This window comes from Columba livia, chromosome 13, assembly GCF_036013475.1.
Source record: "Columba livia isolate bColLiv1 breed racing homer chromosome 13, bColLiv1.pat.W.v2, whole genome shotgun sequence".
NCBI classification, from domain to species: Eukaryota; Metazoa; Chordata; class Aves; order Columbiformes; family Columbidae; genus Columba; species Columba livia.
The window spans coordinates 7,943,209-7,968,222 of NC_088614.1; the positions used below are offsets into that span (position 1 = coordinate 7,943,209).

The following is a 25,014-nucleotide window of genomic DNA, read 5'->3' on the forward strand; positions in this document are numbered from 1 at the left end:
TCACATACCCTTACATGCCTTTAGGCTCTTTATGCAGGAGATTACTTACTCTGAGTTGAGGGCTTCTCAGAAGTTCAGCTCCAGTGTTTTTCACAAGTGTTTCCCCTTCATCTGCAAACACAATGAGCATTTTGTTTGCTGTGTCTTCCAGCTTATTAATGAAAAAAATAGATAAAGTTAGGTATAATTCCTTTTCTTCTCCCACTAGAACCTACTTCATTGCCTCAAACCTGACTTCTTAAAATTCACCTTAGTTTACAGCATCTCAGCCAATGCAGAGACCACAGACATGTACTTATATCCAGGCCAGATTGAGTCAATCTTTCAAATAAGATTTTATGAGACTATCAAATGCTTCACTAAAATATGGATATATTTGCCCAGAACCCAATGTAGCTATTTTAAACTTCCTGGCCAGGCAATTAAAGTTGGAGTAGCTGGTCACAAGAATGTCAATACCTCTTACGGTGGTCTTCTGCTAGTTCAGAGCCAAAAGCAATGTTTTTAAACCAGCTTTCCTCCCTGCTAAAAGGCTCTGAGCTCCAACTGCTGTATCAGCACATCAAAGTTGTTTAAAGTGGTAGAAAATTTGGGCACAACTCCTTGACTGGACAGATCCAGCCATTGTTCCTGTGATACTCAAATGGAAAACCAACGTGAGCCTAGACACCACATCAACCTTGGTAGTGTCCTGCTGTGCATTAGCTAAGTCACCTTGTCTCGTGACACTACAGGTATGTGGTGTCAAGACTGGCATAGGATATTGATGTCCACCTGTGCGGACATGCCCTCCTAGCACATTTGGGCTGCTCTGAAGTCATCTTAGCCCATTGCAAAGGAAACTCAGAACTGGGAAAAGAGAAGTCCAAGACCTGAGGGCACTACACGTTGTCTTGTCATCACTTGATTTAATAGTTAACATTATTATTAGATTTAAGAGAGAACATAAGGAACGCATTTGTCTGGAATCACTTACCACTTGGAAGTCTAGGCTCACAAGAAGATATGAACAGCTTCAGCAGGTCAGACTGGAAGTCCATACCAAATAACCTCCTATCTGCAACTGTAGTGAGAGCCTAGCAAACAGTACAAATGTATTAATACATCAATTCTGCAGCAATACTTCCCCCAAAATACTTGCCCAACCTACAGTGGTTTCTGGCTCAGGCACTTTCTGAACCAGATGTGGCATCTTTCTGTTTAATACAAAACCCAGATGGATTTTTAAAACCTACGGTGGATTTCTCTTTCATGAATGTATCCAGTAAACTTTTAGCACTCCTGTAGCAAGGAGCTCCAAAAGAAGACTAAGCATGATGTCAAGAAGGATCGCTCCTTCTCAGTTTAAACTGTCAGCTGCCAGCTTGATTTCATGCTTCTGAGTTTTTGTCTTAGAAGAAAAAGCAGCAAACAGCTGCTTGCTATTTTTTCCTTGTCACTCATAATTCCTGAGAGCTCCATCATATCTTCTCAGTCATATATTTTCTGGCTGAAGAAACCTGGTCCACTTGATCGTTCTCACACTGAAAACGTTCAAAGTCTTTAATTATCTTTGGTGGCCTTCTCCAAGTCTGTTCCAGTTTGACTACTTCCTTTGGGAGCTGGAAGACTTGAGGTATTTCGAGTGAAGATGCACCAAATATTTACAAAATAACACAACATATATATATTTATATATGCATATATATATATTCTTCATGTCTTTCTTAGTAATATTTAACATTAATTTTGCTTACAGAGAGCTGCAGATAAAAAGCATTTTACAGTATGATCAGTTTTATAAGATTCTGTATTATACCTCTAACTCTCCTCAATTATTAGAGTTAGTTTAGAGCATAACAGTTAGATTTAGTGTAGAAGATTTTCAGGACCTTCCTCCCCTATGTACATCACTTGAGATTTATCTGTCCTGAATTTTACCTGATTATTTTATCACTCAGCCATATACTTCCAAATGGATTTGTGGCACCTCATCACAGTCAGCCTTCATCTTTAGCCCATGAATAATTTAGTACTATCATCATTGTATTCTCATCAGTCTGTCTCCATTCTCATAGTATAACTTCTTTTCAGTTTTTCCTAGGACTGATGCTAGACCCCAGTCTATCTGTCAGGTGGAGTGACCCAGGCAGATCTATAGCCTTAGTGACTGCTGAAATGCCTTGGAAAGCATCTTTCCCTGCTAGGATGAGTGATGTGGGAAGAAAAATAGAAAGAAATTTCCTCTTATTCCTGGAAATAAATTACAATTGTTCTTTAAGTCTGCAGACGTCTGGCTATTACATCATCTGAGGCTCTGGTGTTTCTACTAACAATCACTAACAAAGGAGATGCATTTCCTTCAAGGAATTTCACCCTTTACACATCTGATATTAATTCTTGCTGGGCCAAAACAAGAATAGGAATAAGTGACTTTTTCAATTTATGTTTACTTTTTCCCAGGCCACAAAACATCCATCGACTACAAAACTTAAATTTACTGCATAACAAATGCCCGCTTTCGTAATAAGTTAATAAAGCTGTTTCACAAATAACAACACGAGAAGCTACAGATGTCGACCTAAGGAAAAAAAAATACAAGCAACATTCAGTTTTAATCTGATTTTTTATTAAATATTTATCACAGTATCTGAGAACTGAAGAAATTTGGTTCTCCTCAGTCATTCTGAGATGCTGAAGTCAGCAAAGGAAGGCAAGATGCCTTCTGGGGGTTATAGATCTCACTTTCGGACTGCAAGTTGATTGCTTGCTCCTATTTCCCCATCCCTGAGACAGGGAGGATGTTTCTTTGCTCACTTACATGGGAGAAAGAGCTCATTTAGAAAGTGGGGTGGAAAACACTGAAAGCTGGGTTAACAGTTGCTCAGCCCAAGCTCAGTGGTTATAAATGATTCAGGAGCAGATCCCTGGCACTGAGGTGGCAGGGCTTGCAGCCCCATGGCATCTGAGCCACTGGGATGGTCCCTGGGATCCATGCTCACCCCACCCTGCTCATGAGTCACAGCAAATTTTCCCAACAGGCAGAAAACATGGCTGAGCAAATATGCACATTGGGCCAGGAAGGGGAATAAAACACGATGTTGATTATTATCTAAATATTACCCTCTTTGAAGTGAGCAGGTCTGTGTTTGGGGAGGATCAGATACTCTTTTCTCACAGTTTGAGGCACATCGTGAGTTATTTGGTGTTCTTGCTGTTGTGAAGATTATTTCACTACAGCCTGTTGCAAAGGGCTAAATAAGGTGAAGGGCAGGGAAAGGCATGAGGATACAGACACCCTACGGTGTCCAGCTGAAAAATGCCTACGTTATAGCACAACACAGCCATCAGTCATCTTCTAGTGCAACTGCTGGTGGGGAAGACAAGGGGGACAGGCTGACTTTAGTGTCCTCTTCTTCACTGCCCCAGGCCAAGCAGCACCAAGAGGTGTTCCAGCAAGCAGCAAAGGATTACAGGTGGGATAACTGTCCGGGGAAAATTTCTGCAATGCACCACCCCTCCTTGTTCCTTTATTGAGTTTGAGAAGCTGATATTTGAGCTTTATTCTTTCCTGGGAAGGCTCTGTTCTTTCTCTTTCTCCATATTCTCCATTGGGCAAACAGTAGGGTAAAAAAGTCAGCAAAACTGGGCTTGCACAGATGAAGAATCTGGTCAATGTTGTATTAAGTCCTTGCCACACAAGCACGATGTCCTGTATTTAAAGGATGTATTTGGAAATAAGCCTGCTTTTTTCTACTGTTATTCAATTTCTCTCTTTATTTCCCAAGCATCTGTTATGGGGAAAAGTCAGTGAGTGTCAGTGTCATTCAGGATCAGGCCAGGACAAGCAGGGCTCTCCTACGTCAGTGCTTTTCAGGGTTTTAGCACATTTGGATGCAGCGTGGAGTCAGAGATCTGTGATGAATAGCCCTTCTGCATCTTCTTCTTGTGCCACTGAGATATAAAACAGAAAGCATCAGCTTGCAATAAACTCACAGATGTGTTAAGTAACACACAATGAAGGTTCTTTCAACAAACTGCCAAAAGGAGAAGACTACAGTGGGAGTAGGAAAGGGCAGGCTACCTCTCTGCCAAATTCAGCAGGCTGTATTTTACAGCTGGTCCCCAATCCATTAGAACCTCATTTATCTGCTTCATCTCCATCCCCTGCCCTATGCTAAGGGACATGTAAGGATAAGGAGATTCAGGCTCTCCAGGGATGCTGGAGCTGCAAGAACAATGCCAGCATCAAGGAAAGTTTCTGAGAGTTTAAGGATTTTGGCAGGTACTGTAACAAAAAGGAGAGAAAGTTTCAGCTCATGCAGGGACCGTTTTCTTAACCAGAAATAAATCAGATATTGGGCATTTTCTGAGTTGCCATCTTCTAGAAAGAACAATATATGGCTGGCTGTGTGAGGATCAAGTCTGATGGATAAAGGGAAGAAAAAGGACACATCTATGGCTTCAAGCCTGCAGGATGCATTTCCACGCCATACTGAAGACTTGGGCTGGTATGCCCTCAGCAGAGCTACTGAAAGATATGCTTTTTTATTACCAGAGATAATTTTCTTCTGAATATGAAAACCCAGAGACAAAAAGGTCTCTATTTATAAGTGTTGGAGCAGAGAGGTTGCAAACTGCATCCCTGAGCCAGCACAGGTTTCTGTGCTGGGGTGTGAGCTGAGTGGGAAGTCAGTGGTATCAGGGATGCTGTTGGGAATGGTCCACCAAACTTTGCCCCTGAACTTCCGGCATTTTCTGCACTCTTTGACACTGGGACCCTTTGAATCATGCCTGCATAGACCCATAGAAAGCACAGAAATTAAATAGAATCCAACTTTTCACTTATCCCATACAAGCTTGGCCCTCGACCATATCTTCAAATGACTTACTGGGGTGACATGCCTAGATTGAAAAGTTATGGGGCACAGGTTGGGCCAGCTCCCCTTCGCACCAGCAGTGATCAGACCCTCTGCGTACCCCCAGCTGTCCAGGTTGGCAAAAGCCAGAAGTTTTCTGGCCTCATAAATGATGTTTTCTATAGCATACACAAATAAGCGCACCCACTGATTTTGTTTTGGAGCATTTGAACAAGAGGCATATTTTTAAATCTTTCTGTTTGAAAAATAACCTGAAGGAGGTTCCTTATACAAGTGAAACTCCATAACAGGAGCCTTCCTCCAATTATTCCTTCATACTGGGACAACAAATGTCTCTAGCTGTGAGCCTTGCCACTTTGCTTCCTTCCGTGTAGAAAGAAGGGAAAGGTTGAGAACCGAGGTTGTGAATCCCTGCTGTACTCCTGGAAAGTAATAATATTAATAGCAGCATCAGTAATAGCTCTTAAATCAGGAGGGCTCGCTGCAGCTTGCTCCCACGAGGCTTGCATGACAGCATTTAACGTTCACAGGAATGACATGTTCCCAGCAAGAACATTCTCATTTGCATTACGGCAGGACATGGAGACCCAAGTCAAATTTGAAGTGTTGAGCAAACCTGATGTGACAACATAGTCCTTGTTTCCATCCCATGTTTAGTCTAAGCTAACCCTTTGCAGACCCTCCTCCCTGCTCCGAATGAAAACTTTGTGAAAAGGCGCATGCAATGTAACAACAAGGAATAAAAAGTATAAAAGCAAGAGAGAAAAGGAGGCAAAAAGCACTTGAACCTCCATTGCCTCCAGAATTGCTGTTAACCCTCTGACTTCTCTGTTTTCTAATAAGCATAATGAGATTTAAGGCTTCTCTGTTAATTACCAGGATGTGGAACGAACTCTTACATGAGTAACATCATTGTCTATTTTTGAAAAGTAATAAAATGGAAGTTGGGTTAAAACTTCATTATGTTTTTCTATGCAAACACCATGCCAAAGCACAACGTGTTATTAACACTTGGGTAAGAAATAAGCTGACACATGTTGCATTCGCCACAAAGCCAGCAAGAAGTCCAAAGTACATGGAGGAAGATATCATTATCAGACCAAACTGCACTCTCCAACTATAGTCTCAACTATTCCATGGGTAATTATTCCTGATTTTGCAAAATGATAAAAATTCGTGTTTTTATGAAAATACAGTCTCCAATTTGTAAGGAGTCCAGTACTCAGATCCAAATCCCTTTACAACAGATAGAAATGACTCATTAAATTCAACACAGTTTGGATCAGTCTCCTACGCAGGAAACTCTGTAAAACCACGGTGAGATTTTACATATGTACAAGCTATAGAGTTATTCTCTGTGTTTTATTTGCATAATCATCTAGGAAAAGGCTGAAAACTAAGAAAGTTGATCTGTTCCCAAGAGATGGAAAAATGTGGAGAAAACTGTATCCTAACAGAAAACAATTAATTCTGCTTGTGGGATGAACATTTCAAAACAGAGGACCAACTTCATGCACTTAATGATTTTAGGAGCACAAATCCCACAAGAGATAACAGGACTTCTCTTTTAATTTAGCTAGATACCTTTAAAAATGCTTCCCCTAATTGTGAAGCTGTTCCTATAGGTATGAAGTATGCATATTAGGTATATACAGAGGAAGGATAACGTGCTACACTCATTAAAACAATGAGAAAATATGCATTTTAAAGAAACAATTCAATATGTTTTATTTGTGTTCAGCTTGAAGGTTACCTAGCAATTATTTTAACTACAGGAAATTACAAGTAAGATTATTTTTTCTGCTTTTTTTCTTGTAAAATAAAATATGAAATTATGATATATATCTTTTACTGCAAGAAATATGACTTTAAATATAGTAACGTTGTACAAATTGCAGGCAACTAGAAGTAGGTTCATAATAAAATATAATGCAATAAGTTTCTGCTTTTCATAAATAAGTATGATGTAACACAGAATAAGGTTTTCACTACTAATGATTTTTTAAAATACTATATTGTGATTTTAAAATGGAACTGATATCTGCAACCTCAACAGTAATATAGCACTTTTACTCCTGTTTGTATCACCATAATGCACTGGTTTTAGTGTTATTTTGTACTGAGAATAATATTTTATAATGCTCAGTTTCTGTACTGTGGCTGTTAATGTGTTCTGTGATTTACGATCAATTTTGCTTTTCAGATCAAGAGTTCTGTGTTTCAGAGAAATATTTTGCCAACATTGTTATTCAGCTTTTAAATTCCATTTCAATGTTAACATATTTTTAAGGAGTGAAGCTAAAGAAAAAATATAGCACATATGTTTTGAAAACTATACAGCCTTGTATAGTTTTCATGCACAGCCAAACATTCGTCATCATCTCCCTGCTGCATTTTAACCACTAATGTTATTATTCCTTTCTTTTTTTCTTTCTAGGTAGCAATATTAATAGGATATCATTCCCCTGCTTTTGTAAAAATCTCTCTCATGTTGCTTGTTCAGTGGATAAAAATTCACAAGTCAATAAGTAGTGAGACCACCACTGAAACCTCATACTCTGGCTTTCGGCTCAGCAAACTCACAAAACAAGCTTCACATTTCACCCTTGTCCCCTGCGTTTGCTTTAAGCTGCACCGAATTGCAGAAGCAAAAAATTCTTCCCGTCCCGCACTTTCACCATCAAAGAACCCAATACATTATGACTGAGGCATATTGCAAAAAAAAAACCAAACCCAGAAACAAACAACCAGGCAAACTGATTAAACATCAGTGAAACAAAGTTCTTAGACATCAGATTTCCTGAGCTTTTTCCCCTCTCTCACTGCACTACTTACTTGTAATTACGTCTGGGGCCATTCCTTCCTATTCCACAGGATAAACTGGAATATACTGCTCGGCAGTTTTGTCTCTAGCTCTTTAAACACTAGAGACCTTATATGCAAACAAACTTTTTTTTTTTCCCTGCCTGTTATGAAATTTTAATGATCTTCCAAGGCTCTCAAAATCAAACCAACTTTCTTCCCTCCCCCTGCCCCAACAGCTTGGCTTCTTTATACCTTTTGTTTCAGAACTGTGCCCAAACTAAATATACTAAACCAGGAGGGAATTATAACTTTAAAATAGGGGTTAAAGTGCCCCTTGTTTTCCCGCGTCTCTTCCCGTTGCTGGTAGGCTGTGGCACTGGGCTTGGGGATTGTTGGAAAAAGCAGGTTGTGGAGTGGAAACCGGAGCAGAGATGTGGTGTCCAGACGGAGAGTCCTCAAAAAAGAAGGGGATGAGAAGTGCCAGCTTGGGTGTACACCAAACAGCTTTGTGATGGATGTGTTTATCCTTAAAACTAAGCTCCCATTCAAGGCTGTGATAGCTGGGCTCGGGAAGGCGGATGGCAGAATTATGCTGGGCTAAGACAGGGTCTGTGTTAAGGTGCCTTGTTTAAGCGCTCCCTGATGCCTCAGAGAGACAGTTTTTATTAAAGGTGATCTGTAGAGCTTAAGGATCACCTTAAGGTATCCCAAATGGACTTTATTTTGCTGGGAGAGCAGACAACATTGCTCCACAGCCTTCCCCACCTCTGGGCACAGCTGGACTAAAAGGACCCCAACGTATTAACAGGGAAGTTGCAAGGTGATGATAAATGCCATAAAATAAGTAAAATACCTGGTTAGTCTGTGTTGCTGACATGTTATTTTCTTAACTCAAGACTTGCCTGGAGATGATGGGTAATGCCTTAAACTCTGCCAAAGGTATCTTTGCAGTTCTTGTTGCTCCCTTTCACCTCAGTACCTCCAATTTCATAGTATTTGAGAATGATTCTTCTAAAACACCACCTACTCCAAATCCTGCAAGGGGAAATTACACATAGATGGAAATTACAGCCTATCTGAACATTCCCTAATTTATACCAAGTGCTTTTAGCCAGAGGGGTTGTTTGGAGATCTGGCTGGCAGTCCTTAAAATGTTGGTTTGTACCCCTGAGCTACAGCGAAGCTGTCACTACATGTGGAGCTAGCAGGTTGCAGCCCAGATTGCTTCACTTCAAAACCTGACATCTAAAAAGCACCAGCACAAAACGTGACCTGAGCAAGAGGCTGGCAGGAGCTAAATGTTGCTGCAACAACTCATGGAGTCTTCCCTGCTTCCAAAGGCAGGTTTTGGAGGAGGGTGATGTGTGACACTTGGTGTGCTTAATAGATATGTGGGAAATGTAGGAATTTCACAAACATCAGAAGTGTTGTGTTGTCTCAGGATGAGGAGATCTGACCTAACAGCGCTTGGTTGCAGAGGAGGATGTTTGGCAGCTGTCCCATCCCCATGTTATTGTCCCCATCAGTCCATTAGTGTATGAATGGTGTAGAAGAGAAGAAATAGCTATAAGAAAAGTCAACGGAAAGCATTTGGGGTAAGAAGAAGAGGAAGAATTACAGGCAGAAGGGCAGGTCATGAGTTGGAGACTGGAGATTTGAGGAGTGTTCAAGAAGCCCCAGATCATCCCTATTTACAACAGCTCAGGGAGAGCAAACGCTGTGTCTCCATAAAGGGGGGAAGAAGCTGCACTTCCAAATTGTCCTCGGCCCTCCTCATTTAGATTTAACCCTCTGCAAAGAGGCCAGTCACAGCTGAGCACCGCCAAGGGCTGGCCTGGGAACAGGGTCCGGGTTAGGATTCGCACACATCAGTAACTCACTCCCACGGCCCTGGGCAGCATTGTTCTCTAAAAGCAGACATGTTTCCTTCCAAGTAGCAGACATGGAAAGAAAAACACACACAAAAACAAATCATCTCGTCCTTCCTCCTCTGGATGGCGAGCAGCCCGTTCCTGCTTGTCACTGAGGTTTGAGGTGGATGCGATCCCAGTCTGACAGAGGAGATGGAGGGATGAAGAAGTCATCTCCCAAGTCCCTTTTCCCTGGAAAATCCAATCCTGAGAATGGCTGGTGCTACCAAGTTTTTCTTCAACCTGTCCTATGTTCATCTCACTGTTACCAGCCCATCTCAGCACATCTCAAAGGCAAGCATGGGCTTCTTGAGGGTTTTTCCATGTGTCAAATTCTCTTTCTAGTCTGTTGGAAAGGATCAGAATTAGCTCACAGCTCTGTCAGGCTTCCCTAATATTCGTTCAGTGCAGCTCTTTGTGCCTCTGTAAGGTCTGGAGCTTTCCTAATGTCTTTCAGGCTTTTGGGGCTGCAAGACTGTAGCAGGAAAGAAATCCCTACAGAAAGAAACAGCCTTGGGCTATTACACCTCTCGGGCTGCATCCAGTCCTCGTGCCATGAAGACATTGAGATGCTGGGTAAACCTCTGACTATAAAAGTTCCTGGGTGTTTTGAAGGGGATAAACCCACCCTTTGCGACAGGATCTCCACCACCTTGTTGCCCCGGCTCTCTTATTTGTCTCTCATCGGCTATTTTTTTTAAGCTTTCCCTCCTCATAAAATAATCCGTAGATCATAACAAGCTAAAAACACAGTTGGGCATCTGTCCTGCCGCTGGAGCTTTTGGCTGCTTTGAGATAATTAAATGGGCCTGGCTCTACACAACCTGACAAATACGAGGTGAACTTTACCCCCAGGTCTGCCACCTTCACACAGCAAGGGCACATATTCCACAGCTGGGGAGCTGTTATTTGACTCGGACTGTACCACAGGTCAGAATTTATGGCTTTGTTATTATTATGTTTGTGAGTTTTACAGCCACATGGGTCCCGCGGGAACCTGCAGCACTTTCGCTTGGCCATATTGGTCAGACATTCATAATGCGGAGAAGAGGAAGCATTGAAAATGCTGGGAATATCCTGTCTAACACTGTCTCTCATCTCTCTGACCCTCAGGTAAGGGCCAGACTTTGTTTGCACCCAACGTCGGAGGAAGCTGATAAAGGGCATAAGAGGCACATGGAGGGGGAGTCAATGGCAATGAATGCTCAGCAGCATTGCTGCCAGACACCTCCGCTGCCCTGTTTGTTCCCTCTAATGACACATGTCCCAAATTTCCTGATCATAACAGTCATCATGTTGCGCTTGGTGTTTTATTGCCCTCTGATGTCGAGCCAGAAGCTTCACAATGGGAGTTAACCTGATGTTAATGAGTTTAACCACTCCGGTTCATCTGCTGACTCCTCAGAGTGCTAATGGCATTGGGGGGACACAGAGAAGGATTTTTATTTGCATACAATGTAAACGCACCACACTCTGCCCACATTTCCCTATAAGCCACCGACAGCAATGACAGGAACTCAAAAGGTTTGTGCTTTGTCTCATGGATGCCTGTGGTTTGTGAGGGGTGGTTATCACTGGTGGGGTGAAGTATCTTAGGTGGGAGCCTTTACCCCACACATGCGATGGATGAATGTTGGTGAACATCTGTCAGGCTTCCTTGTGGGGACTGGTTGTGAGCAAATTCTCTGTTGCCATATAAATTGTGAGGCCACTGACATGATGGCATCTCTTATTGGTACCCAAGATGAAGGCCCCACTGAGAAGGACGAAGCCTTCCAGTGTGGTTACCTGCCAGAAATGCTCCTGTTTGGCCACCTGACTCACTTGCAGCAGCACAGTCCTTCCCAACCAAGTTCACCCAGCCCTCAGGGAAACTTCACTGTTCAGAAAAGTGTAAAGCTTCCCAAATAGCAAATGTCCTAACCCCCAAGGAGCACCAACACCTCCCACCGTCCACAGCCAAGAGCTGATAGAGGCTGTTTCATTGTCCCCCTTGCTGGGAAAGGGACATCTGGGCCAGGGACCAGGGTATCTGATGGAGATGTTGTAGGCCAGGTCTGAAATCCTTGCCTGAGCCACTGGCCTCTGAAGCCATAAAACACCTGAAAATTTTTGCCTTCTTCTGTCATTCCCTGCTCCCTCTTTCACCCTCTTCCAGGCAGGTCAGTAACACCCAGACCTCCAGGAGCCACCTCTCTTAATAAGCACACTGTTAAAAGCAACAATGGCTGTATATTTTACAAGACCTGGGGTTTGACATTCCTCACATTTAGATGAAGAAAATATTCAGGCAATGTCATCCTTTCATTGCCTGTCCATCCTGGATGAACAAGGATGTGCTGGTATGTTTAATTACCATTGGGATCCACAAATCTCTGTTTCGCAAACACACCATGCAAGCTAACCTCTGAAGTATTAAAAAAAAAAAATGGAAACCATATATAATAAAATATGTAATACTCCCTGTCATCCAATGATACGGCTATTCTGTAGCATAGGATAAACTTTCTAACCATTCTTTTTTCCTCCTGTCTGAAGAAGTGATTCCTTTCTCCACCTGTCCAGAGAACATATCATCTTAATTCAGCATACCTCAGCTCCTGCTGGGCAAGAGGAATGGGATACCCACAAGCAAAGGCCAGGCCAGGAGTCCTTTAACCTAATAAGGCAGCAACGCTACAAAGGCATCTACAATTCCCCTGGATTTTTCTCTGGGGAGGCAGGTGCTGTCTGTCCTTGAGGAGCACAAACATCTGCCATGGCCATGACTTTGTGTTGTGTCTTGTCCTTTGCTGTCATGTGTTTCTGCGCTATGGCAATTGCTGGCTCTCCCCAGAGATGCTGAGATCTTTGGCAGTGATTACCCAGAGCACCTACGACAGTTGGGTTTGTGTAACCACCACCTGGCTGCAAATCCCTGTCTCTGTTCTCAGCCGCTTGTGCCGAGAGTGACCCGAAAAACCGAAGGCTTGATGATCATCTGGGCTGCGTGCACCGAAAACTACTCATAGCCATAGGAAGCTGTGACAGATGTGCTTGTCTGGTGTCACCGCCTGCAATTCTCCAGCAGCACGTGCAATCACAAGGGCACCCAGGGAGGTAATGGTGCTGCTGCCGAAATGGCAACGGGAAGGATCTGCCGAGGACTCAGGGCAGAGATGGTGGGAGAACAGAAGAGATTTGGTGCCCCCAGAGTCTGTGGGGTTTCCCACATGTGCCAGCAATTCACACCCCGGCTTTTACGAGGTGAGAGGAGCTGCTGGAAGGCATTTTCCCAGCTTGTTGGGGAGGCTGATGTGAACCCCCTGGTGAGGGCAGGTTCTGCAGTCCCAGGTGCAGCAGACAGTGGTCAGCAGAGCTCCCGGAGTCCACACATGCCAGTCTGGAGAATGGGCACGGGAAAAAGGTCAGCACTGCTTTGATAAGAAATATAACATCTGTTTATTAGAAAAAAAAGCCTATTGATAGAGTACATAAATGCTTCTCTGCACTATGAGAATTTCTCTCTGGAGCTTCTGAATAAGGGAGTGAAGAATTAAAACCAAAACAAAGTGAATACAAAACAAAACAAAACAAAAAAAATGAAACAAAACAAAACAAAAGAAAACAAAAAAGCCAACCAACCAATCAAACAAAAAAAAACCCAAACCAGAAGGAAGATACAGATAAACTTCAGGTCCAACGCTGCAGGCACCAGTTGGATGAATGTAATCTGCTTTTCTGACACTCAGCAGAAAGAAAGGCAGAACAGAGCAGGAAGAAAGGAGGATCTGATTTCACGTGTTTCATCTTAATGAGCCCGAAATCACTCGTGCCTTTTACAACAAGGAAATGCTCTGTGGACACTCGAATGCCTGCATATGGATTTGTGCATATGTGTGATATACTGAAGGACTTTCAGGGTAGAGCCTCATTGTTTAAGCACAGCTCCCCGCTTGGGCATGTAAATGAATCCTTGTGGATGCTTGGATTTGCACTTCACACTCTCAGCGAAATGTTATACATTTGTGTGCGGCGTGAGAGGGAGAAAAGGCAGCGGGTTGCCTGGCAGTTTGGGGTGACCTGGTGTTATTTTGGTCCTGGCGCCCCCCAGACACACTCACACACACACACATATATATATATATATATATATATACTTTTTTTTTTTTTTTTTATTCCTCATTACATCCTGCACAAATTCCTTCTGGTCTGAGAGTTTCCATTCTTGATCTCTGTCCAAAGGTGAGCGTTTGCTGTTGAAAGCTTGTTCTAAATTGATTTAACTATTTTTAAAAGTTGCTCATTGCTGAATAAGTATACCTTTCCTCCTGCAAATGTATTTCCCTAATTTCCTTCTCCAAAGGGAGCAGCAGGGCTATAGTAAAACATTTTAGAAAGAATAGTCTGGTTGATACCAAGGGAGCTAAATGAAAGAGAAACAAAGAAAGCAAACAGGATATTTATGGCAACTCTAGAGAGCTCTCTGTATGTAGCCATTAAAAATAGCCCTTAAGTGAACAATATTGGCTTTCTGCTCTATCCTCAATTACAGAGGATAAGCTTTGAAAGCTTCATAAGCACATCCAAGACTTGTGTGAGTAACTGTGGATTGGCAGGTGAAAAGAAATAATTCTGAGCACGTTCTTAACCTGCCTAAAAAGCAATTTGACTTGAGCGTGCACTGAATAACTCACACTGTTTTGTTTTTATTTGTAGTTTAATCATTCGCTATTAATTTCCTTGAAGAAAGTTTTCAGTTCTTCAGGGGAAAGAAAAATGTAGCAAAATTGGGTAGCTCCTGTGCCTTGTCCTGCTTCAGATTTTGAGTTGCTATCCTTCCTTTCAAAAAGATGAGTAAATAAAATAGTTGAACAGGAAAAAAACTAATTTAGTTTTAATTTTCTAAATAAATGTAAGGGAAAAAACATACATGGTTTACCTAATTAGCAAGTGCCTCTTATATAAAAAAAAATTCACAGTATTTTCCCAGTTTAGGCATCACTAATTTAGAGTGAAAAGATGTTGCTGTATTAGCAGTTTTCATCTCCCGTAAATGCCTCCAAAAGTGTCCTACACTGCCCAAATGTTCATTTTTCTGCCAAAAAATAAGCTGCTGTTTCCCTTTTTGTGTGTAAGCATTTGACACTAATACAAGCTCAGGTCTTCCACTGTTGGTCAGAAACACGCTGAAGCAAAGTATTGCCTGAGATACATCTTCCTTAGACAGCTTTGTCCTTCCTGCTCTTTCCTCCAGCAAACATATCAAATACTGCTTTAGAAAGCGGGTTTGAACAAGTGAGCCAGTGTTTCAGCATTCATTCTATTTTTCCAGCTGAATTTAAATTTTTTTTTTGAAACATAAATGGCTTCATTAACGTCAATTTGCGGATCTGTTAAGATGTAGGTGGTCCGATGCCTTAAATGTGACTGTACATTTGTTCCACTCCACCACGCTGAAAAAATGCTTCAGTGGGATACGATGGAAGGGATTACCATCCAACTTATGGGTTTTTTCTTTCTGTTTTCAAAAACAGCTGTGTCAGAGATAGTCCTCCCCTCCCTTTGCTCCTCTGACCTCTTATTCTGCAATCCTCTTGGATTCCCTCCAGGGAGGGCAAATATTCCCTCCACCTTCCCCCAGAATTGTGTGTTCCTTTAACCTTGGAACAATCTTCAGCCACTAAAAATAGATTCCGGGCTCCAAACTTCGCCGACTCTTCTTGTGCTACAACTGCATTTTGACATTCTGTTCTGCTGGGTGGATCACACGTGCTGTCCCTGTTTCCCTGCCAAGGCTGACAAAAGCACAACGTGTCACCAAAATTTTGAACATGAATTCCAATGACCTGAAAAAAAAAAAAGGTACATGGAGATTTTTCTTATGAAGAGCAACAGAGAAAAAAATTCACAGAATTACAGCCTCATGGAAACTAGAAATGGAAAATTAGTTAGATCATCCAGGCTATTTCTTTGCAAATTCAGTATAATCCTCTATGGCACAGGCTGGTTTAAAAGACCTAAACGAGAAACCTCTTACCAGGATCTGACAAGATTATCCACAACCCAAGATATCTCCCAGTATTTCTGACATTTAGACTGAATTTCTCATTTCAGAACAACATCCTGTCCCTTCACATCACGGACCTCATCACCACCTGTCTTTCCATCCCATCTTCATTAAAGGACTTCAGATCTTGAGACTTTCTCCATAAGAAATGTGGGTTTTTTTTAATTGATATTTGTAAGGTAATATCCCTGCTTGGTGTTTTACATGAGTTTTTGCAGGATTCACAAATTATCTTTCAACCAAGACACACAGGAGCAAAGATGTCTATCTGTCTGTTTGAGGAGAAACTGATTTAATTGTTGCATGGCTGTAAGCTGTCTATAAAGAGTACGCATACCCACAGATAGCCCCAGGGAAAATTATACCAATGCAGGGATGACCTAATGGATTTTCCAGATTTAGGGTGCGGACAGAAGGTGAAATTGAGTTTCCAAGGTGTTCCCTTTGGCATCAATATTATTATACCCTGTGTCACCCCATCCTTGCTTGAAATCAGTCACTTTGACCCCATCAGCTACTTGTACTTTGGAGAGATTAAATGCTCTTGTTATTCACGAGCACCACAGTGAGAGAGGGGGTGAAGAAAAGCAAATCTGAGAACTCAATGCAGCAGAAAGCTCCGACAGGTTGGTGGTCTGGTGTGGTTAAATATTCTCTTTCTGAGTTTCCTTCCTGCTGGCAGAAAAACCTCAGGGCCAATGGCCCACAGGCCCAAGTAAAACCATTTGTATCAGCGTCCTGGTAGCACCATATATCACTTTCATTTGAGAACTGTCCTCACAATCCCTGCTTGTTCCTGATCAATACTTCACTATGAATAAATGTGAGCAGAACAAATGGGAAAGATTTATTAACCCTGCTGATATGTTAAAAGCATTCTGTCAAAGAATTTGAAAAATGCTTCTCATATTTAGTGTACAGAGACAGAAAATCCCTTTTGAGAAAGGAAAGGTATGTAAAATACATCAGTACCTCAGTGTGGAAATCCAGACCTGGCTCACTCCATACATTACTGATGAATAGGTATTATTGAAAATTGCATGTGGTTCTTAGCAGGGAGAGCAGTTCCACATAAGAATGAGAAAGCAATTGTCAGCACTCAAGGAGAAACACTGGTCACATCTTTAAGGAAGTTGAGCGAATGGGAGGCTTTGAGATGGTAAAACACAAGATTAATGGAATTGGGAGATACTGTTGACAGAATTTCTTGAGGGGAATGAAATTGGAAAGCGATACTTGTTGGGACGTGGCCCTTGGAAATTTGCAGCAGTCTAAAGCTATATACAGAACTACTCACTGTAATAAAATTACGGTCTGAAAAGAAATGAGTATTTGAACCGCATGTCAGAAAGTCACTGCTGGAGTGTGATTCCAAAAAGCACGTTGCAATGCAGCAAATGAATCACAGACCGCAGGGTTCATAACATACATTAAATGAATCCAACATGATGCGCTGCGCTACGGAGCAATCATCACCTTCAGCATTGTCATCAGAAAGCAATAACTAGCTTCAAGGCACCACCTTCTTCCAAAGTGGTTTTTAAAGGTGCAATTAGGGATGTCTACAGAGGAATGAATAACACCTCTGGCCAAACCACTGTCCAGTTTGTGCCTTTGGGGTTTACTGGACCAGTATAAAAGAAGAGGGGTAGCCTGCAGCCCAGATCAGACTAATGCGCTGCTACTGGGATTGGGGAAGAAACAAGAAAATATGTTGAAGAACGTACTGTTTTTGCATGCAGATGATGTGCTAGTAATTTCTTAGCAAAGTTTGAAGCAAGACGGAAAGGAGAATGGCGAAGCTAAAACATGAAGCAATTTTGCAGCCAGCAGTTTGAAGGCAAGTCTTTTTTCTTCTGTGCCTGGCAAGGAGGCAGGGAGTTTTATTGGAAACAGACATAGTTTCCGTGCCTTTGTCAACTCCAAATTAGACTGTTCTTCTGGAGAACACCTTTAATCAACTGGAAGCTGGTCAACCCACTTCATGGGTTGGGTTTGTCACTGGAACAATGTAGTAACACCAGAGGCCTGTGAGCTGTGCTCCAGTTGGATTTCTGGCATTTAAAGCTCTAGATGGCTTAAGCAATGCGCCTTTTCTTATATATCATTTCTGAACAAAGGGAAATGAACAAGGCTTTCTCCATAAAGAACCTTTAGCTTTGGAAATAACTATCCCTTCTCTAGATGAAAACACCCTCAGATGTTGACAGGATATTGGAGTGAACAGGCACAACGCTCACATAAAGCCATTTGGTGAAATAGCGGTCAAGATCTTGAGAGTGCTCAAGGAAAGCAAACCTCTCCAAGAGCAGATCCCTCTCCTGGGACACTGACGCAATACCTACTCGAAGCTAAGAAGCTCTTTTCTCACTGAAGGGACAGCATTCACCACTGATTGTAGGAGGTCTTCCCTGTGAGGTCTTCCAAACCCCTCGTAGCCATGTTGAACCTACCCAGACTGTGAAAGCCAAAACCATTGCAGGCAAAGCCAGTACAGCACTAGGAAAGTCAGCTGGAAACATACTTTTTAAAAATTTCACAACATGAAGTGAAGAAATGTTGGTCATTTCTTCCACAGAACTAGCCTAGAATTATCAGGGATTATAGCTAGATACAACATGAAAAGCATTTTAGTGTATTTTGCATTTTTTTGTCCTCTTTGGAGAGATGGGGAGGAGGATTGTGGAGAACACAGAAGAGATGTAAATTTAAAATAGTCATCTTTCTTACAATGCCCTGCTTGGTTTCCCAAACAAAGTGGCATTGGAACACTTCACACTAAATGGCATTTTCTGGCTCTGTGTTGATGTCAAACCCACAAGTATGTCTTTCCTCTCTGATGAATTATAATCCAGCATCAAAGAATATGCTGCCAGCTGGATCATTCATTGGGCAGACTAATTCAGTAAGTCCTTCAGAAAACAGATGTCAAGTCAGATATTGGAAGGACTAGTGAGGACCTCCCTGCCACCACTTTTAGAAGAAAAAGTTGTTTAGATCAAATAGAACAAAGCAAAGGGGGTTATTTTGGGGTGTGGTTTCATTGTTGTTACTGTTGTTGTTTTTGTTTGGTTAGTGTTTTGGCTTGTTTGGGTTTTCTTGCTTTGTTTTAAGCTTAGAACTAAAATAGGGAATGCAAATGGAAGGGCCTAGAGATGCATCTGATGGTTTGGACAAGTGGGTCTAATTTTGGAAGAGATGTTACATTTTGTCTCTAACTCACAGTGTGGACCAGAAAAGATGAAAAGTTCTATGAAAGAAACATCTGCACCCTTTGAAGAACAGGGATGTGTTTTCTTGAAGGAACTCAAGCTTGTTTTTTATGAGGGAAATAGCAGGTGAAGGAGTAAAGTTGGTAAGAGACAGAAATTCTTAAGAGAGTACCAAATATTCAAATGTGACTCTTCTATGTCCCATCAGAACTCCTCATCAGTAAGGCAAAACTAATAAATATCAACATTTCAAGACCTTTTCTGAGAGAGGGGTGGGCTAATTTCACACAATGAGTTGTCAAAGTTGGGGTGTGAACCCTCTTCCATTGGTTCTCCCCTGTTGTGAGGGGCTGCTGTGGTTCCACACAAGGAAATGTTAATTACATGATCACACTGTGTTTTTTCCATACAACCCCCTACTTCACTGAAAGCCTTGGATGGAAAGTGCAGCGGGAATGAATCCAGGCTGTGCCTTGAAATGGTCTAGTTTTTGCAGGTCTCGCCTCTTTTTTCACAGTAGTTGGAAGGGGCATGAACTCGTAGCAATCGGATATTTAAAGGCTTTATAGAATGGGGCCAATTTAAGGTTGCTTGGGTATTCTGGATCCAAGCACTTCCTAATCTTCTCAGAGCTTGACTTTACAACTTAAACATTCCTTAAATGCTGATTTTAGATGTGCTGCGGAGTTAAAACAAGGCTGGCACTGTATGAGGTTGTAATTCTGTATTGTATAAAAAAAGACAAAGAAAAAGAGCAGTTATTTAGGATAATCTACAGGGGTTATACTGCACACTGGAAGTTTGGACTGTCATACTTTGCTATTACCCTAAAACCTACAATGGAGTACTTTTATAAAGCAAACGGGATGAAACACTTGAAAAAGTGCCTTTCGTATCCTGGCCGATGAAAGTCCTACCCCATTTGGAGTGTGAAAAGGCATCAGGATCTGACTCTGTAGGATTTACAGGAGCAATTAATCAATCACCTCCACACTCTTAGCGAGCTGGGCTTGCACCAGTATCGCCTGCCAGGTTCAGCCAAACAAGTATTTGATCTGAATACGCTGCAGCAAACCCCTACATTTGTGTATGATTACCCAAATTACAAAGCCATTTTGTAATATGCCCATAACGAATTAAATAAAAAAATATGTACAATAGTGAGGTCTTTATTTCCCAACATTTATTTTCTATAGCAAATGAATAAATTGAATGATTTGGGCACCAAAATCTCCAGTCCACCTTGCCCTAAACAAAGTATAGAGTGATTGCAGAAATGAAGAGGTAATTAACTGGGAGTTAACTCAACCAGCTGCTCTCTGTATTACTGGGGCAGACTAAGCCTTTGGCAACCTGGCTTGGTAACACCCCTCAGCAATTTTCAGCATGTTTTTTCTTGGAGTCTTTAACGTGGCCAAAACACCAGGAATCCACAGGTTTTTAAATGATCAAATCCACAGTTTTGCCTGCCTGTCATGTTCATGCTGCAGACTTGGTGGATCTCTTAGAATAAGGTTTACAGCACGTCTTCTGGATTTGATTAGAAGAAAATCTGTACTTCATCTTAACTCCTCCACTTTTTCTGCCGTAGACCTGAGGAATGCAATATTGGCTTCTCCCTCAGCAACTCCCACATTTGCAGCAAACATTATTGCGCTGGGTTTCTATCTAGAGTGTACTATTTTAAAAACTTCTTATTCCCACCTGAACACCATGGCATCTGCAGCATTAAAAACTTGTATTAATTCATATATATAATTATTAATGATGTGTACACTTCATAGCTTGACTTAAGCTTGGGAACCTATCAGGCTCAAAACTGCACTGTCTTCTGGGGTGCATTTATCAAATAATATTGCACACTAAATAAAGAAGTACTGATGACAAATTTACTCCCTCCACACAGAATATAAAATATAGGTGATTAAGTAAAAAAGGTTTATTCATTCAAATTTATTTCTACAGATTAGCCAAGAGCTTTCCAATTTGTTCAGACATGTGATACAACAGAATACATTAACTTCTCTTTTTTTGGCACACATGCATTTAACATAATAAAAAAAAAATACAAAACAAATTGATTTGGATTGAAAATCAATAGCCTATGTCAAGGTTTTTCATTTTTACTGTAATACATGCAGCCTGTTTAGCAATGAACATCAATGTTCCAACAAATACTAGTAAGGAGCTTCCAACTAATGTTAAACCTCATCTCAGCAAGTCAAAGGAATGTTTTTCTCAATTTCTGTAGCAACATATTGCCGTGATTCTCGTGTAATCGGAGTTTCAAGAAGCTGTCATCTTCCATCCTGATATTTTACCTGCTACATGACTGATCTTAATTAAACTTCCATAGTCAACCCCTGTATGACCACTTGTGTAAATCACATCTCACATACGCAGAGAGCACGGGTGAGAAAATTTCCCACACAAAAGTTGCAGACAGGTTGCCTGGGAAGGATTTCTTTGCTGTCTGCTGATAATAACCACTGGAAGTGAGCGGAAGGGGATGAGAGGTGATATTAGCAAAACGCAAACAGATAAGGAAAGAAAAATGGGATATGTTTATCACTCCTGGCAGGGATTCAGTGTTCTGTGCTGTGTGAGATGGTTCAGATTCCAGGAAAACTACTGCATAGGTGTAGATTGCCCTGAAAAAACAGACCTGATGTCTTTGATTTCAGTTTGCAGTGTATCTAAAATATCAACTACTTTTTCTCACTTTGGGTGAACTATCCAATAGTGGGTCCTGAAGTTGATCGAGGCTTTGGTAGCTCACTACTCAAATTATGATTGCAAGACTATGGGCACTGAAAAAAGACCCACAAAAATCTGCAACCGAAGTGAGACTGAAAATGGTTTTTGTTCTATTATTGAGCTATTTTTGTGTACCTAATTAATCTCGCTTAATGCTTATGAGTTCTACTCATGGATCAGGAATTAACTGCTAGAAATAGAGTCACTGAATAATAGAATAAAAGCCTGATTACTCCAGTGCAACCACAATTTCATTTTTGTGCAACTTGACTTTTGGTATCGATTAGCCAGGAAAGTGTTTTGCATAAATATCAGTTTGATTTTGGTACAAATGCCACATAACTGGGGATTTCAGGTTTGTCTGCAAAAACAAAAGTGAAACTCAGCTGAGTCTACATGATTTCTCATGATTTTGTTATACAGGTCCAGGCTTCTGCAAGCCTAGGACATTTTGTTGAAAACTCAAAAACCATTTTGATGAACCTTGGTTGACTTTTCACTTTCAAAAAACCCCTGATCAGGGCAATTTTTACCTGGTTTCCAGTTTCATAGGTACAGCTGGTTGAAATTTTTCAAATCAAACAAATCATGAACACTTGGCTTTTCTCCAAACATCCATATTTTTCAAAGAAAAAAAAAATCATTTTTTGACCTCACTACTTTCTTTGGAAAAAATTCAAAAAAATTCTTCACGATCAAAAGAGAAAAAAAATAAAGGCCTTCTCATTGGCCTACAAAATACATCCTTTGTTTACTTCTAGGCATTTTTTGGTTTTGTTTGGATAGCCACAGCAAGTGTTTTGACTGGTTACCTCAGATTGTTGTGTGCTTTAAATTTCCTTCCATTCATAGCTGAAACACTTTGGGCCTGATTTTCCAATGACAAAGCCAAAAATATTCTACTTCTGGTCATCATCTCCCAGGTTTTCTGGGGCAATAAAAAATGATTTATCATAAAATGAAACAGGCTGAAAAACATTATCACACTTGTAAATGTCCCAGTAAATCTTTAAACCCTGCTTTTCACTCTCCACTTTTAAGCAAAGTTTTTCCAAGTATCACTCAGGAAGGTCACAGCATATCACCATACGTAGCTTAGGCAAAGATTAGCTTCCATTTCTTGAAGAGTTCATTTTAGATTATGTAACAGATGCTGTTGAAAATCCAAAAGGTGCAATAAATCCCCTGGTCCAACCCCGAGAGAAAATAAGTTGAGTGACTGCAGACGGTGGAGTGAAAGGTCCCTGTGTTGCTCAGCTCCCCGACTCGAGCCTGGCGGTGACTGCACATTGTCAGGAACAACCTCTCCTCCCATGAAACTGTTCCTCCTCTTTCTACAAATACTGCAATCATTTTACTAGCAAGAGTCTGGACCTCCCAGCATGGGACCTGATCTGTCCTTCAGGGTCCAGTTGGAATAGTTTTCAATTAATGGGTACTTCATAGATGGTTGACACCTTGGCAAGCATGTTGTCTTGAGCTGCTTTTAGCCAGAGACACACAGCTTAAGCTTTTCAACAGCTGCTTTATCTCTGCTTCTCACCCCGACCCCCACCCCAATTGAAGTTTAAGATGAGCCTCCACCCCCGAAGCCCACGATATCTCACTCCAAAGTCCTGTCAGAGCCACAACCAAGGCCATAAATTTCCCAGCTGGGTCACAGTACTCCCTATTCATTTACTGAAACATTATAAATGTGTCCAGGCTCTGAGTGAAACCTAATCCCGACATTCCCCGCATGGCAATTCCTGCAACTGATGGCAGGGTCATCTGGAATTACAATCGCCTTATCTGATTGGAAACTCATCACCTGCGTTTCAACACTGATGGCTTGGTGATGCCTCATAAAATCAAGCCCTCAGCTATTTCAGGTCAGTTGCTTTGGTACAGAACAGGCATCCAGCATTTGAAGTTACATGGGGTGGTTTGTCCTGCCTGGCCAAGGAGCAGCAGAGATGAGCTGGCAAAGAGTGGTGCTCTCAAGCAAGTCCAAGGGTGGCTCATAAGGAGAAAAAGGATGGGAAATGTTACCCCAAGACAAAAAATGGTTGCAGTTTAAAGCTTAGCATGGCCAGAGCTCTTGAGGAAGGGGGCAAAGTGTAGCTGTTGTGAAACAGCATCATTTCACTGAGGCTAATAATTTATGTTCTATTTTACTTCATATGGGACGCTCACCATGTTATAGCTGAACATCTTCTGGTAGTGGTTATGACATCATGCAGCATATGTCTTTTCTTTCTCTCATCCCATTCTTTGAGGCAAATTGAATCTGAAGTGCAGTGGGGTTTTTTTGGTTTGGCAGGACAAAGGCTCAGTTTTGTTTTGCTTTGTTTGTTTGGGGTTTTGTTTGTTTTTTGTTTGTTTGTTTGTTTGTTCGTTTGTTTTTGTTTTTACTTCCATTTCATCCAGAGAAAATGAAATGCCATCAGGAATCACACCTTGGACTTTATGGTCTGCGTACAGATACCTGCAGGGCAGCCACATTTTGAACTGTTCAACTTAAACCCACAGTTAAACACTTTAAATGCTTTAAACACCACCCAAGGCCTTGTGCAGGTGCAGAAATCAGCTCCAGGTAACAGTAGATTGAGCTGCAACCTTCCCGTCTTGCCGTGCAATGCTATCTGTGTTACTTCTATTCCTAGATATGAAACAGCAAGTGCCTCCGAGCTATACACTGAATAAACACAACCCAGGAAAAGCTCAAACCAAAAAGCTTCACTTCCAGCCAACATTCCTTCCCCCTTGCCAGCCATTCATTCCTGTAATATTTAGTGGATTGCTAGGAGATTTTGGATTTCCTGTCAGGTTTCTGTTCTTCAGGGACAGAATAATGACTTGGGACTCAAGGAATGGTCTCTGCTGTGGTGCCACATTCATTCACGTGTTGCCGCTCTGATTTATCCTTGTGCCCTTGCTTCTCTAAAAGGTCCTGTTCAAATCACTAAAGAAAAGCAGTGAATTTAATGTGAGCTTGACTGATTGATTGGGAGACAGGAGGGGACAGGAGGTTTGGTAACCTGGTCTGGACTGATGGATTCTTCTTACACAGCTACAGGGGAAAAGGAGGAGAGAATGCAAAAAACAGAGGTTTTAGTGTCCTTTAGTGCCTCCACCTCATATCCAGCTCCCATTACGTGGAATCATAGAACAATTTGGGTTGGAAGGGACATTTACAGCTCATCCAGTGCCACCCCTGCCATGAGCAGGGACATCTTCACCAGCTCAGGTTGCTCAGAGCCCCGTCCAGCCTGGCCTGGAGTGTCTCCAGGGACAGTTCTGGTTCATCCGCCACCTCTCTGGGTGATCTGGGACAGTGTTTCACCACCCTCAGTGTAAAAAATTCCTTTCTCATGTACTGAGAACTTCAGAGTTGGACACAGTACTCTTGGTGGGGTCTCAAATAATACAGCATAATTCAG

General features: G+C 41.7%; 1 long non-coding RNA gene across 3 annotated transcripts in view; it reads right to left on the reverse strand.

Annotated features, from left to right (window-relative positions):
- Positions 1-25,014, reverse strand: part of LOC110360460 (uncharacterized) — a 101,483-nt gene that overhangs the window by 21,730 nt on the left and 54,739 nt on the right. For 2 of the 3 annotated variants that reach the window (XR_010465933.1, XR_010465930.1), the window contains exons 4-6: positions 3,103-3,933; positions 977-1,076; positions 50-151 (exon numbers count right to left, since the gene is read on the reverse strand). This is a non-coding gene — a long non-coding RNA (uncharacterized LOC110360460). The remainder of the gene's footprint in view (positions 1-49; positions 152-976; positions 1,077-3,102; positions 3,934-25,014) is intronic. The other variant, XR_010465931.1, reaches the window with a different exon arrangement.